This window comes from Nelumbo nucifera, chromosome 7, assembly GCF_055504915.1.
Source record: "Nelumbo nucifera cultivar China Antique chromosome 7, China Antique-T2T, whole genome shotgun sequence".
NCBI lineage: Eukaryota > Viridiplantae > Streptophyta > Magnoliopsida > Proteales > Nelumbonaceae > Nelumbo > Nelumbo nucifera.
Window position 1 is genome coordinate 9,508,220 of NC_142655.1, and position 17,620 is coordinate 9,525,839.

The window sequence follows — 17,620 nt, forward strand, 5'->3', positions numbered from 1 at the left end:
ATTAAGAATTGCCTATATCTTTGTTATTTTGTAGGCATACAAGAAATAGGTGTGTGTAGTGGAAGGGAAGGCAACAATTTACCATAACCAAATGGGGACAATTCCGTTGGGGATTAGGTCTTATCCAAAAGACCTCGGTGGACATCCTTATCCCTACAACTCTGGAAGCCTTATTCGAACAGGACATGACTCCTTGGCTATAAAAAGGTAACTTTGGCTCATAGTAAGGGATCCAATTTCCAACTCTTGATTTATACTTTTACTCTGCTCAGACCAGCACTGCACTCCAACTGCTTGGCCCGATCACCCACCTTCTTCAACTGACTTGAGCATCAAAGTTTCTACTTAGGGATAACTCCTCAAGCCTCTGACTTGTTTCTTGCTCCCAAATCTTGGTGTGCAGCTTCATCCTTCCACCTCATCTCTGCTCAGTTGGCAGGACTATTTGACTGTGACGTCGGTTCTTGCACTACCTAGGATCAAGCAGCATCAGATTGGCACCGTCTGTGGGAAATGCACAAAAAACCTTCCCTAAATTTCTCTTACCGTGCCATCAAGAATCAACCATGATGCCGAGAAACAACTCTAAAAAATGGATAGCCCAATCCCCATCTCAAGAATCTCGTTCTCATCACAGCCCACTGCGCCGTGAAACCCAAACACCCCCGCAGCCAGTAGTGGTCGACCCTGCACAACTTCAGGCAATGCAAGAAAAGGTCAACCAAATATTGGCGATGATGCAATCACTGGGATCCATGGCACCGCCCACTCATACCGCCTCCCCTCTTGCCTTAACGAGTACGAAGGTTGATCCGCTTGAGGACCCCAAAACACATCGATCAAGTAGAGACAGGGCACGGTCCGACCAAGACAAACAAGACATTTTGAAAAGATCAAGCTCATCTTCTCGATCTCGAGAGCGACAACCAGAGCATAACTCACAAAACTGCTCGAATCCCAACCAAGGAAAGGCTTGGCAAGAGAATACCACATTAATCGGTCTCCATTGCCGAGTCTAGTTCAATGAAGGACTGTTCAATACCACCCAAGAAGGAGAGGCCCATACACGCCGCAACTTTAGACAACAAAGACGCCAAGATTTGAAGTTAACTTCGGCACCAACTGACCAAGTTGGAGAACAACCATGCCTAGAGAAGCACGACCCCTCCTACGGTGCAGCTTGTAACACCAACCACTTAGCCCGCCACTGAGCCGCCCTTCATACAAGAAATAATAGACGAACACCCCCCCCAGTTGTGTGGCAGGCACCATCATTCGAGAGGTATGACGGAAGCATAGGTCCTGGTGACCATGTAGCAGACTTCAAAGCCCAAATGGTGTTGCATGGCTCATCTAAATGCCTAATGTTCAAGGCTTTCGTGGAGACCCTAAAAGGATTAGCCCTAACATGGTACTCTTCTTTCCCCCCGCGCTCCATCTCCTCTTAGAAATAGTTGGAGAACTAGTTTTTGGCGCAATTCACGTCAAGACAAAAGCAGTGAAAAACTTCGGCTAGCCTCATACAGGTGCGGAAACGGAAGGGAGAGTCTCTCAAAGTATCTAGCGAGGTTCAAAACTGAAGCATTGCAAGTTCGACACTTGAACCCACCGGTGGCCGTTAGAACCATACATCACGGACTCCACCCTTCGCCTTTCAACTTCTCGATATCTAAGAACCCTCCTCAAACTATAGCCGCGCTGATGAGCCACGCACAAAAGTACATCAATACGAAGGAAGACCAGGCACAAATAGATGAGGAGGAACAACCCAAAAAAAAAAGAGAAGAGATACTGAGGAGCAGAAGGCAAAGAGGGCGAACTGAGAAAGAAAACATCAGGATCGCCAACTAGAATGGAGGCAGCGCACACCACCTCCGACCTTATGGAATTTCATGCCTCTGATTGCACCGTGGTCTGAGATCCTGTTGCTTATCCGAGACAACAAATATGTCCGATGGCCCGAAAAGATGAAAACCTAGGGCAACAAAAGAAACCAAGACAAGTACTATGACTTTCATTGGGACCACGACCATGAGAGCGACTAATATCTCGACCTTAAGCACCATCTTGAGGACCTAATCAGGTGCAGCTACCTGGCAGGCTTCATCGACATCAAAGAGGACAACCCCGAAGGTGGAGCCACGCCCTTGGCCCCCAGGCCGTGCTCCCCCAGCCGGAGTCATGGCCGTTATCTCAAGAGGAATGGCCTTCAGAGGGGAAAGAAGTTCGGGATAAAAGAGGTACACACGCTTGCTGGAGATCGACGATTGGGAACAGAAGAAAAGGCAAGAGGGTCATATCACATTCATCGAAGACAAACTCAAGGGGGTTGTCCATGAAGTTCCCAACCCCCTATGGGGTAAGAGTGGCCCATGGAGACCAGAGGGAGGAACGACAATGCTACTTGACATCCTGTCGAGGGAAGCAACAAGCCGTGGAGATGCTCACAACCGAGAGTATAGATCTGCGTGACGAATTGAGAACACAATGTGGCCAACCTATCGAAGACCTCATCTAGGTGCCACTCTCCAAGGAAGACCTCGAGAAGATGGTCCAGGTCGGATCTCTCTTGGACAATTGTTTGCACGGGGAACTTGTGCAGCTACTAAGAGACCATGTCGACGTCTTTGCATGGTCGGCGGCAGATACTTCGGGGATTGATTCCGAGGTCATCACCCACCACCTTAATGCTGACAACGTCTTTGCCACAAAATGGTGGAAAATTATCAACCAGGAGGTCCAGAAGTTGCTCGATGCCAGATTTATTCGGGAAGTAAAGTACCTGGGCTGGCTGGCCAACGTGGTGATGGTGAATGGAAAGTGGAGAATTTGCATTGTCTTCACTGACCTAAACAAGCTCTGTCCCAAAGACAGCTTCCCCCTGCCAAGGATCGACCAGCTCGTCGTTGCAATAATAGGGCACGAACTCCTAAGTTTCATGGATGCATTCACGGGGTACAATCAGATCTAGGTGCATTCCGACAATTAGGAGAAGACCGCCTTCATCACAGACTATGGACTTTACTACTACACAGCTATGCCATTTGGCCTCAAGAATGCCAACGCTCCTTATCAACGACTGGTGAACGTGGTGTTCAAAGACCAGCTCGGTTGCAACGTTGAAGCTTACATCGATGACATGCTCGTGAATAGCAAAAAGGCTGAGCACCACCTAGCTGATCTCTAGGAAGTCTTCAGCACCCTCAGGAAACTGAATCTGACTACGTGTGCTTTTGCGGTCATTTCCGGCAAATTTTTAGGGTTCATGCTCATTCAACGGGGAATTGAAGCTAACCCATAAAAGATCCAGGCAGTCCTCGACATGCAGTCACCCCGGACCTATAAAGAAGTGCAGTGCCTCACCGAACGAATAGCCGCCCTCTGTAGATTTATGTCTAAATTTGCAGGCCGGTGCCTGCCCTTCTTTAAGGCTCTGAAAAAAGTCAAGGACTTCCAGTGAATCAAAGAATGCAAATAATTCTTTCAGGAGCTGAAGAGGTACCTAACCTCGCCACATCTCCTCACTAAACCGAGCCCTGGGGACGAGCTAGTGCACTACCTCTCGACCGGGATGAGGTGGTCAGCTCGGTGCTAGTCAAAGAAAATGACCAAATGCAAAGGCCGATCTATTATACCAGCAAAGCCCTCAACGGTGTAGAAACTCACTACATGAACCTAGAGAAAGTTGCTTTAGCCTTGATCACCATGGCAAGGAAACTCAGCAAACTTCCAAGCCCACAACGTCCGTGTGCTCACCAGCCTACCTTTCAAGCAGGTGTTGCAGAGGCCGGAAGCATCTGGCCACCTAATCAAGTGAAGTGTGGAACTGAGTGAGTTCGACATCGAATACGCTCCCCGGTCCGCCATCAAGGCCCAAGCCTTAGCTGACTTTCTATTAGAGTGCACATTTACAATCCAAGACCCAGCCCCAGCACAACAGATATGGACTCTCCATGTGGACGATTCATTCAACAAGTAGGGCAGTGGGGCCGGTCTTATCCTCTTTGGACTGGAAGGTACGATGCTCGAGAATGCCCTAAGTTTTCATTTCAAGGCTCCGACTTTACCTAGACCTTGGTGCTCGGCACGTCGAATCCTTCAGCGACTCACAGTTGGTGGTCAACCAGTTCCATGGCCAGTCTGAGACGCGAACCCCAACGATGGAAAGCTACCTTCAAAAAGTGCAGGAGCTCACTCAACAGTTCGATCACTTCGTTATTCAATAGATCCCTCAAGCTGAGAATGTACGAGCTAACGCACTCTCAAAACTAGCTAGTTTGCCACGTTCCAACCTCAACACAACAGTTCGGATCGACATCTTGGCTCAACCCAGCATTGCTCCTATGGCACTTATCGTCCTTCCAGTCCAGCAAGGTCCATCCTGGATGGACCCTATAGCACAGTACCGATAGAACGACACATTTCTGAAGATCGGACAAAGGCAAAAAAGCTCGCATACAGGGTGGCACAATACTGCCTTATCTAGGGAAAACTTTATCATCGGTCTCACACTATTTCCTACCTGAAGTGTTTCACCCTTGCTGAGGCCGACTACGTCATCAGGGAAATACACGAAGAAATTTGCAGAGACCACCCCAGCGCCTGAACCCTGTGTTACAAGGCGCTTTGACAATGTTACTACTAGGCCGACTATGAAGCAAGATGCAGCCCAGCTCGTTAGAAGATGTGTCCGATGTCAAAGGCACTCTAACCTTCATCACCAGCTAGTGGTTCCCCTAATGCCGATCACCAGCCCGTGGCCCTTCACATAGTGGGGAATGGATATCCTCGGACCTTTCCCCATTGCTATCAGGCAAAAGAGGTTCCTACTAGTTGTTGTAGACTACTTCACCAAGTGGTTGAAAGTCGTGGCTTTAGCACGCATCACCGCACAGAATGCTCAGAACTTCTTCTGGTAAAGTGTTGTCTGCCACTTTGTCATTCCACGAGTTCTCATCATCGACAATGGTATATAGATCACTGATCAAAAGTTCAGAGCACTCTGCACCGACCGGAAGATCGAGCACCGAACTACATCCGTACCTCGACCTCAGAGCAATGGGTTAACTGAAGTGACCAACCGAACCTTACTGCATGGCCTAAAAAGTAGACTTGATCAGGCCAAGGGAAAGTGGGTTGAAGCATTGTCGAACATTCTTTGGGCATACAGAACCACGCCGTGGACAACCACCGAAGAGACGCCCTTCAGCCTAACTTACGGGGCCGAAGCCATGATCCCTGTGGAAATTGACTCACCAACTCTCCAAGCTGAGTTGTACGATGAAGAACAAAACAATCAAGACTTCCACGCAGAGCTTGACTTGGTGGAAGAAGCACGCGACCTAGCACATCTCAGAATGGCCACATAGCAACAAAGAATGGTAAAGTACTACGATTCCAAAGTCCGAAGAAGAGAGTTCAAGACCGGTGGCCTTGTTCTTCGAAAGGTCATAGTACCTGCGCAAGGAGAAGGGAAGCTTGGACCTAACTATGAGGACCCTATAGAGTCACTAGAGTGATCGGACCTGGTACCTATAGATTGGAAGACCACAATGGCAGACCTATATAGAGGACCTGGAACACCGTGAATCTCCAAATGTATTATTAGTATTTCTACATTAATAAAATAATTTATTTACCCTGCAAAGTGGATCCAAAAGCACGACACACACCGCACACCATATCGCGCAACATACGACTTCCAACTGAATTCTTAACGGTTGAGACTCCCACACACCGACTCGGCTGATATATAATGGCCCGAGCCCAAAACGCATAGCCACTGGCTAGCCAGGTAGTTCATTGCCGACCACCCCGGTTGACTCGGTTGATTGACGACTTGAGTCTAAAATGGAGAAGAACACTCCCACCCACGAAGGCTAGAGGGTGGTCATTAAACTCCGCACACCCGTTGATAGTGCGTCGGGTTAGAGCTAGCTGAGGAACGACTTGCCTACGAAGAGCCAAAAGCTCCCGAGACTGGAAACTTAGCATCCCCAAAAGATGAGAGCTTGCACAACACTTTGGCCAAAAATCGAAGACCCAAGATCTCAGCTACTAAAAACATCGACCACCAAGGTAGAGACCTCGACTACTAAAGACCTTGGCAACTAAAGACATCGACCTCCAAGGCAAAGGCCTCGACTACTAAAGATCGCGACCACCAAGGTAGAGAGCTCGACTACTAAAGACCTCGGCCACCAAGGCAGAGACCTCGACTACTAAACATCGCGACCGCGAAGGTAGAGACCTCGGCCACTCTTGACCTTGGCCGTGGTAAGACCGAGGCCCCTGACTTAGAATAAATATTAACATGGTTCCAAGCTCGTGACTTAGCATAAAGAGAAAGAACAACACGCAAGTTCGGAGCCAAAAAGCAACATTCCATTAGCATAAATATTTACATCAGTTCAAGCTCATACCGAGCCGCTTACAAAAAAAGAGAGAAAAAGAAGTAGTTCCATGACAAAAACAGGGCAGAATATGAACAATGAGAGCAGATTAGCCTTCGATAAGGTTCTCCTCGGCGCTCCCTACCTCTTCGAGCACTTCCATGTTCTCAACGATGCCCTCAATGGGTGTTTTTGGGTCGTGAGGACTATGACCCTATATGACCTCAATTGCGTCAGGAAGCCGACATAAGACTCTATCCCAGGAAAGATAAATCCCGAGCTCCCATGAAGGTGAAGCAAAATTGTCTACTTCATCCTGATACTCTTGGGAGGCCTTGAACCGAGCAATCGCCTACTCCTCAGCCCGGGATACGCGCTTGTTGGCCTCCTTCTTTGATGCTTCCCACTCATTGATACCACGCTTGTGTTCAGCCACCTTGCCCTCCAGCTGAAGGGATGAGAGATCCATCATATGGATGGCCAAACCCTACAGGAAGGTTGGGCGAAATTTCAAAAATTTCTCTCTCTCCCATGTGGGAATCGTATTCCCTATTTTAGAAAACTGCATTTTCAAGGATCAATCTTGAGCCCAAACCAGACCAAATCTGTAAACAAAAGGGAGTGGTAGGTTATAGCTGATACGAAGTAATAGTAATCTCCAATGAAGGTGTTCACGCCCAAGGATAAATCCAAAGGCTACTTCCACCGAAGATGACATAGTGTAGGATGAAGCAGAATCAACAGGATGGCTCTTCAGCAAGAAATTGATTCTTTAGCAAGAATCTAATGGAGGGCGAGTGAGCACGACTTCAGATCACCTTTTCTACCAAAAGATAATATCAAGAACCCTTTCTTGATCACTCTTAGAGTGGAGACCAAACTGGTTATGGCGACAATAGCAGGAGAGAGCAAGAGCAGATGATAGAGGCAGTCCAATTGTATGCTATCTTCTCTCTTGATTCAGTAGACTGAAGGATGAACTGGAGGTTCGCCCTGCTCCTCTATTTATAGCCTTAAAGAGAGCATCTCTTAATCCCATTACGAGTTTCCTAATCCAAATCTTGTATTTGGATCTGGACTCTCTTTAAGAGATAAGGATAATCCCTTATCTTATCTGTAGATAAAGATCAGCCCTCCTAATCTAATTAGGAGTTTCCTTATCCAAATCTCTATTTGGATCTGGACTATCTGAGTGGATAGGGATAATCCCTTATCCTATCAGCTGATCTAAATCCCAGGACCACCCCTCTTTAATTAATCTTATTAAGCCAGTTCGAATTGGGCTTTAGGCCCATTAAGTCTTTGTGCTCACTTATCCTCCAAAATGTTGCTCAGTTGGATATCCTTGTATTGCGTGGGACCCAAACATTGATCTACACATCAGCCACCTGAGTTCAGCCCAACCTCTGTTACAAGGCCTAGCCGAATTCACTGTAGGAGACAGTGAACCCCTGAGTCCATCACCATGGGCTCTTAATGGGTCCAACATTTACACTAAATGGTCCCTGGGTCAAGCCACCTTATAAAAACCCAAGGACTGTGGGCAGATGCAAGATTAGCCCATCAGGTATTACCCTCAATGGTTTTACACTTAACCTCTCAGCCCATAATGATCAAACATTACTTGACAAGAGAGGACCTCTCCCTTGACTGCAAGGTACAGTGCTGCACTCTCTACTCACATGGATCTTGGGAATTAAAACCTTTTGCAAACATTTTGAAACCTTAATATATATATATATATATATATATATATATATGTATATGTATATCTCTATATAAATATATTTTGCAAAACAAATTTCAATGGTTGAAATCAACTTCTGGAAGTTTTGGTTTCTATCAGAGAGAGTGCATCCCTGATCATTCACTTTGTCCGACAAAGGTGTTGATCCTGTCTCTATGATCACCCACTCAGATGAATTCTCGGACTGTCCCAACATACCTAGGTTTTGACCCCCTCTAAGGATCTCACTGATTGGCATATCAAAGACAGCCCAATCCAACACCTAGTGCAATATCATAATCGAGTCTAGGGATCAGGTGTAACATCCCAGTTTTGCCCATTTATCTCCAAGGTCCAAAGCAATACTGGAATTTTGGTCCAATTCAGGGTTTCAAGAAAACACATACTGCATGTACCTCAGGTTTCACCCTGGCAGTTGAGACAAGCCACCCCAACCAACTTGGTGGCACATCAATGTTAGCCTTGGCAGGATAAATCTCCCCAGATATATCCAACGTCTGTGAAGATTCTAAACTAACACGAGTCTCATAAGTGTCCAGTTTAAGGGTATTACACAGAAACACACCATAATAACATGAATCAAATATGACTTTATTCATTTACATTAAATGTCATAATGTACATCATTCTGATTGGAGCTAAGGGCATACACTGTCTAACACCAGCTCAGCCAGTCCGGTCTTCTTGGCTCCAGTCTCGACCAGTTGGGCCTTTAGGGCCTCAATCTCGATCGCCCGAGCCCTTGACAACTCCGCCTCTTTGTGCTTGTCCTCGTAGAGGCACCTTAGGACCAGAGCCGATCAACTACGGTGATTATAGAGCAGACATTCTATAGGAAAAAAAGAAAACAAAGTCAGTAAAAGTGATCGACAAGGACAAATAACCAAAGCAAGTAAGGAAACTCACCGTGGCCACCCGCCACATGAGTGTGCTCTATAGAGCACCGCTCGTCGCCTCCATCAGCTCACGCCGCATGGCTAACATCAACAAGCCCCGCAAGAGCACCTCAGGAATGCCCTCCATTACTAGCCCATCGTTAGGATGGGCATTCCACCTTGGCATGTAGACATCTGATCGATCACCCTTGGGTACCCTGCTCAGCGAAGGGGAAGAATGAGTAGCAGTCGTGCCCTCCTTTGGGTCGTGCACCACTATGTCCTCAATTAGAGATATCGTGCTCTTTCGCAGACAAGGGGTACACTCTGCGGACACCGAGCGCTCCCCCGCAGGACGGGGCTTGGTCCCTTGGGTACTTCGAGACCATACTGTCAGCTGCGGCCCTTAATCGACGATTCATCTCCTAGCGACTCGCCATCTTGACACCTGCAAAAACCAAGTAAAGATCAGTACAAGTTCTACAACTCGGAGAAGAAAATAGAAAATTAGCTTGACAAACAGATCGACCTCCCCACTCATCAGCCCAACGTTGATCAATTTCAAGAAGGACGTGTAACTCATCACATCGACCTCCTCAACCATCCTTATCGAGACTCTCTCCTCCTTGGTGAGCAAGCCCAGATCGGGCTACTTCACCTTATTGAGGATAGGTGAGCCCTTAGGATAGCGCACAAAGAACAACTTCTCCTTCCAGTGCTTTATTGAGGATGGGGTCCCGACCAGCGCACGAAGTAGTACCTCTGTCGGTGATGCTTTAACTAAAGAAAGTAACTAATCATCCGCTGGGTGAGCTCGATACCGTGGATGAAGCAGTAGGACATAAGGCTAATCAGAAACCTAAAGGAGTTTGGCATTAGTTACACAGGCAGCACCCGGTACCACCTGAACACTTCGACAAGCCCCTCGTGCAGTGAGAACCTCAGCCCAACCATCAAGCTGTGCTCGTACTCACAGAGCTCACTCAGTAGAGCATTTATGGGCCATAGACATCTAGTTACAAACTCTGGGGGAATACAGTACAAACCTCGGATCCGGGCTACATCCTAGGGCATTAGAGAGCATACCGTGGTACCAAACCAACGACTCACACGTACAGGAAGCTCGACCACCTTAGTCGATGGCCCCACCTCTGCCTCCTCGGCTTCGACAAAACGCCCAAAATTTGACCCTCCAATGTCCCCAGCCTCGGGAACATCGAGCGGGCAGCCTCGGTGAAAGACCCCGGCTTGGATTCAGAACTAGAAGTGGAAGGAAAAGATGAAGAGGAAGAAGTGGAAACAACAGATGAAGAGGACATCTTACTGAACACCGAATACTAAGACCGCGGAGCTGAAGTAATCACCAAGCAACCAAAGACTACACTTGCTAAGCTTTGAAAGCACTCCCTTCGCAAATGACAAAGGGGAAATTCCCTTCATCCATTTTTCTAGTGCTCCCAAGGAACCAAATCGGGATAAATCGACGGCTCAAATCAAGCATTGCCTTTTGACACCTCGAGAAGACAAAACAACACTGTCATCCTCCGCACGTGAAGGACCTCTGACAGCCCATGTTGGAGATGGCCCCTGGCCAACCGGACTGGTTGAACCCAGAAAAACCAATCCAACCTGAGTCCTTCAACCCTAGCCACGCAAACCGGGTTACAAGCTCAACTAGACTTCTACTCTGAGTTCATTACCCGAGGACTAAAGCAATCTTCCACGCAATACTTCGGCCGAGCACTTAACTCCTCGACTTCGGAACTAGGGGAGTGTTGTTCGGGTTATGGCTGAGCTGGCTCTAGAGGCCATGAGGCCATGCGGCACCTATGTGGCTGCTTTATCTCCTTGGCCACGTCGGTGCCATGTCATGTCCGTGACCTGCCTTATCACCTCAACCACCTCAGCACCACATCACCTCCATGGCCCCACTCAACCTCTTTAGCCATGATGACTCCACGTTACATGGATAAACTCAACCAAGATAGGAGAGCGGATGGGGATAATTCCGCTGGGGATTAGGTCTTATCCCAAAGACCTCAGTGGACCTCCTCATCCCTATAACCCCAAAAGCCTTATTCGACCAGGATACGACTCCTTGTCTATAGAAAGGTAACTCCGACTCAAGGTAAGGGATCCAATTTCCAACTTTCGACTTCTACTGTTACTCCAGACCAGCATTGCTCTCCAGTCATTAGGACTTGGTTTACAAATTACATGTATATGAAAACTTGCGGATGATTGACCCAAATTATATGCATTTGGGTTTATTTGGTTAAAAATTGAACCAAATTAATCAAAATTCTAAGAGGAAAGAATGAAAATGACACTGGTTTAGTGATTCTTTAGTTGGAATACCTAAAAGCTATGATTGGGTTTATTTGGTTAAAAATTGAATTGAATCAATCAAATTTCTAAAAGGAGAAGCTGAATTGAAACCAAAGTAATAAAAAGCCAAAATAATTGGTTGAATATCCCAAACCAAGTTCTGACAAGGTATCAACAATGATACTTGGCTAGTTTATGAAGTTGGGGCCAATCGAGTGATTTTTCTATTGGATTGGTCAATCTGCCAATTTTTTATCTTCTTTGGATTTTAGGTAGTAACCAAATTGACAAGTAGACCAATTTGTGGTTTTTGGTCCAATTGACCATTTTGTATATAATATGTTTCAAAAATCTCCTACAACTTTTTTTTTTTTAATATTTCTCTGTCTATAAAAATTATTCTTATTTGTTACACTTATTATGGTTCATTCATATAGAGATATACCTAAATGTTTTCTATGTTTGATTTTTATTATTTAATTATGAAATCAATATTTGACAAATATGACCCAAAAGATTGAACTATTACCTACCACTAGGAAAAAAATTTCATTTTTGGGTTATTTCAACATCAGTAAAGAAATTATTATTTATCACACTTATTTTTCATTAATATGATTAATATAAAATATTAAATAGTGCCAAAATTTTATTTACAAAATTTTGTATTATTAGATAATGTTTTTGTGTTTTTTATATTTTTCTCATTTTTTATTTAATTATGATTTCAAGGGTTGACACATTTGACTCGAAAGGTTGAATTCCTTACCCACCATCACAAAAATAATTTTTAATTTTGGGTTGGTTTTGAATTTATATTTCATTACAACATCAATAAGAATATAACTATTATTTGTTATTTATTTATATTTTAAAAGTTTCTTATTTAATTATGTTATCATGGACCACTTGGCCTATATGGTTGAATTGCTTACTGACCCCACCATGATAGAAAAACAGTTTAGTTTCGGGTAAATTTTAAAAACATGTATATAAGTAAAAGTATTGGATGTAGATCTAATTGATAGAATTTATTTATTTTTATTTTATGAAAATATTATCTTAAAATATAGGATTCAATAAAATAATGGGAGTTAATACCCCAAGATAAGACTTAATGAGAAGGAATTAAATAAAGAGTAATGTAGTAGTTAAAATTACATTTTGTGCTCTCACAAGGACCAAATTCAAAATAGAGGTATTATAGTTAAGAAAAAGATTCAATGAATGTTAATGGGAGTTAATAATTTAAATATGAGATCTAGGCCCCATTCGCTTTTTGGTAAGTGACTTAATCGGGTAAATGCAATCACCTGGGTAAGTTTTTCTAGGAAGCACTTACCTGGGTAAGTGCATTTACCCATATTCTTTTTTTTCCTAGGTAAATGAGGTAATGACCATTTTAGCCTTAAAATGTATTATTAAAAGGGGCATTTTTGTCCCATTCAAGTATTAGCAATTTCCCCCTACGTGGAAAAGTTATTTACCCACGTAGGAGATGGGTATCACTTACCTGTTAGCAACTTTCAGGGTCCCCACATAAATCTGAAAAATGAATATGGGATTCTTGGTCAATGGGAATCAAAATCCCATTGACCAACTTTCCCCCCTCTCAAAATCCAAAAAAAGAACACCCCCTTAATGAAAGGGATTTAAATGAGAAGAAAAGCGGTTTTTCAAATTACATTTCTGCCCTTAAAATATGAGACTTAATGAAATGGATATTCAAGCTTGGTTGTATTAAAAGGCCTTAATTAATTAATAATAACAATTTATAAATAATATATTAACTAATAACAATCAAAATATTAATTAATAATTAACCATCTTATTAATTAGTTGATAATTAATAATAAAATATAAAATATAAACCAATAGAAAACAATATTTATTAATTAAATATTATGAATTATTAATTATACAATATTTAATTAATAATATTTTATTTAATCAATAATTGTTATTGGGCTTATTTACCCACTATTTTCTTTGCAAACAAACAATGGAACATGAAAATTGTCCACTATATTAATGGTCCAAAACTTAACCTAGGATCATCCCCAATTAAGATTTAAAGGGAATTTTACTAAAACATTATTTTTAAATGTCTAAATGTATAACCTATGACCCATTGTTCAGCATGTCAAATCTACATACCAGTTGGCCGATGGTTTCACTAAAGGGCTCCCCTTCAACAAATTTGTATGTCTTCATTCCAAGTTACACGTGACATGCCCACATACAACTTGAGGGGGGATAATAGAACACGCCTCTGATCTCAGATCTTAGTTGGGCTCTCAGTTTCCAAATCGTAATTAGCTTTATTATTTATTAGAGTTTATTTGAACTCCACTAGCTTGTATTTAAATACCTATGCATCGAATACAGAAATCAATTATCTTCTTCGTCTCAAGATGGTGATCTCAGATACAAGAACCTTTTTGGTTCCTTGGTGAATTCTTTGAGAGGATTGACGGGTCCTCTGTGCGGATTGTTGTGTCTGAAATGTTGGGTGATTTTGCATCGACCACGCAAAATGCACTGGATTATTTGAATGGGTTGATCCAACATGTGAAAGGATCGGGATCGAACTCTGAGAAAACCCAGTTAGCCCAATGAGAATTACATATTTGCAATGTTGGATGGAAATAGAAAACAAGAGACATTGGGGGGCTATTCCATCCAGATAAACAACCTAAGTAATAGGTTAATATTGTGTCATGAGAGTTGATGTTTTAATTTCTAATCTTATAGTTCAATTGTATGTAATGTTCGAATAAATGTTCTTTCTTATTAAATGATGATGATCTCGAAAAACAGAAATCTCTTTCCATGGGGTCTGAAGTCGATCGAGTTGATCCAGAGCGAATGCTTTTCAAATGCAGACAAGAAAAAGATGGCAGCCGGCCGGAAGACTGGCTAGGATGGATTCATGCACTTGTTGGTAACAGAGGCTGTGCAACATTCAAGTCTGGCTGCTCAGTTCCAATTGTGATTGACTAGGGCGGATTCATGGACCTCTAACCCTTGAAAAATTATAGAATTCATATTTAGTGATGGCAATTTTTCTCTTTTCACTGATTCGTGTGAAGACTGGGCCAAGTTGGCATGAGGATGATTTTTCCTTTGAATGGAGCAGGGACCCATCGAGTCCCTGATCCCCGCTTAGTAATATATATTTATTTTAATATTTTTAAGTTTATGATAATATTTGAAGAATATAATTGAATATTTGAATGCATTTGAATATGTTTAAATATATTCAATTTTTTTTTTTATAGGATTGTACATTATATTTATTTTAAGAAATTGGAATTGAATAAAAATAAAAAATAGAATGAATTTAATAATCATAAAAAATGATCAGTGGGGATTCTATGGAAACGGGGATGAAAAAAATGACGATGACAGACGAAAAAAATGACCGTATATGTTCTTTACACATACTTACAAGTTATTATTCACGTGTGTGATGTTGGATGTACCTGCGAGGGGCACATGTGAGAGGAGCAGATCCCGTTCCCTCGATCTTATAGAAATAACAGTTATTTTAATTGAAAATATGTGGATAACAGAGAGCTACGTTTCATAGAACTTAATTGTTGAAGAGTCAGGGGCTCGATTCCTACCAGTCAACGTCAAGTCAGTGGTCACAACTCAAGTAAAGCCAAGGCTTGTCGGCAGCGGGAGAGTAGAAAGTTAACGATAAATAGACTCTTGACTTGGAAGTGGTAGATTCCTTGCCCGTACTCCGCCGGATCTGCTACCTCACAAAATGTTCTCACAGTCACACCGTTCTAACCAACGTTTTCAAATGTTGTTGACTTGGACGGTCGAACTGTTCGACTTAGTAATTGTTTAAGTAGCCAGTTCTGTTTTACTCAAAATTCAGAATTAGTCAAAAATTATTGAAAAAGTCAATAAATCAATAATTTGGATGGTCGAACCATCGATTCGTTCAATGGTTTTTAATAGTTCTTTTTTTTTTTATTTTTATTTTTTTGTCAGAACAGGTTATCCATTCGAACCAGATGTTGGATTGTTGACCCAAAAACCAGTGCCCAAAACAGTTCCAATTCCGAGTTATTTTTTAAAACGTTGGTTCTAACAATCTTTCCCAACCTTACATTGGGAATATCTCCCCATTAAATAAAGAATACAAGTATGGAGATATTCTCATTGCAAAGTAATAAAAACTGATCGAATGGGTTTTGCCCCGATAGAAGCAGACCTCTTGAAATACTGAGTTCGGCTTCAGTCAGGGCAAAGCCCATTCGATAAGAAATAAAGGTTGCTTACATTTTCTTGACTACTTACATGATTCGGTTGCTTCTAATAATTATGTAATTTAAAAGAAGAATTGAATAAAAAGAGAATGATAATGGAAACAACGTTGAAACTAAAGCCCTTTTCTATAATCTCCAACATATACATCTTACAACACTATCATAACTAAACTTGCGTGCCATTTGATTGCACTTTTTAGAGGTCTGAATTGAAAATGCTACTTTTCAGACCTCACCCCTTGTCTGATTGTACCTCTTAAATTGGGTTTGAAACTGATTTTCAGATCTGAAAATCATAGACCTTGGACTAGCTCCTAACGCACTAAGATGTGTTTCAGAGCCGGCCCAATGTCCAAAATATCTTTACAATTTTTTGTAAATGACCCGAGTTACCCCTGATACCCTCAAACCCAGAAAGCCTAAACATTTGACCTCTCTCTCTCTCTTTCTCTCTTCGCCTTGTCTTCCTGCCAGTGCTGCTGCAACTTGCAGTGACGGCTCTCTCTCTCCCCCTATCTTCTCTCACTCTCGCTTTTGCTCTCTCTCTCTCTCTCTTCGCCTTGTCTTCCTGCCACCGCTGCTGCAACTTACAGTGACGACTCTCTCTCTCCCCCCTGTCTTCTCTCATTCTCGCTTTTGCTCTCTTTCTCTCTCTCTCTCTCTCTCTCTCTCTCTCTCTCTCTCTCTCTCTCTCACTCTCACTCTCACTCTCTTCACCCTGTATTCCTGCCACCGCTACAGCAAGTTGCAATGGCGGCTCTCTCTCCCCTTGTCCATGCATGACATGCCAGGGTGTTTACTTGGAAGATTTGAAAAGTAAGGGTAAGATTGAGAAGTGGGAAGAAGTGAAGGAAATGAAAACGTTAGTGAAAATAAAAACATCAATGGAAAACAAAAAAAAAAGACTTTCGTATATCACGAATATCATCTTATGAAAAAATTTCTTGAATTAGAAAATTAAAATCAAGAAGAAAAAGGTCATCAGGCAAAGGGGATCTTGGATTAGATGCACAGAATTATATATTAAATACCATAGAAAGAAAAAGAAATTCAAGAACAACATAGAAATGGAACTAGATTTCTTCCTGAAATGGCATTTGCTTTTTCAATTAAGATGGGGTGATCCTTTGAATAAAAAAAGATCGATAATATCAAATTATAATATCTCCTGCTTAAACTAATAAATCCAAAGATGCTATATCTTCTATTCAAAGAAGAGAAATGGGTCCTTGATGATTTAGAAAGATCTAAATCTTACAATATTGATAAAAAGGAGGATATTATCAACCCTATTCACCTCTCTAAAATGGGATGTACAATTTATTATGGGGTTCGATTATAATATAAAACAGATGTGATATATGAAAAACTTCTAATCAGTCAACTGGAATCTTAAAATGGTGGCCAAAAGATATGATATATCAAAATGTTGTTTTTGATGCTTACTCTAAAAATGAATTTTACATAATCAAAAGAAGAAAAAATATAAAACAGTACAAAACGTATATGATTCTGGTTTATTCGTCAGTTGTTTTTCGGATATCATACCTTTTCCATGTCACAGTCGAACACTAACTTCAATAGTTGAGATGGAATCGCACAATAAACTCTGTAATTCTCAGTTGTATTTTGATCGATAAGGACCCTCTTGAGTCAATACTTTTGCAATCGTACCGAATTTCTGCATATTGATTGACTTGCGTGAGTCAATCCGCTAATTGCGTTAGCAGTAAAAGTCATGGATTGTCGTGCGTAACGAAGGTTGAATGGATGGATGAGAGTGCTAGTAGGGCCACTCTCAATTATTGCAAACTTATCAACCTTCTCATCCTATGGGTTTCTTCTCCATTGTGGAAACGAAGTCCCTACTTCATTTCATCTCTGACCGGAACAAATTAACCAGATGGATATTCAATGGAATTTCTTCTAGATTTTGCACTGGTGTGTTAATGGAGAGAGAGATGGATTTTGTTGTTTGTGCATATAAAATAA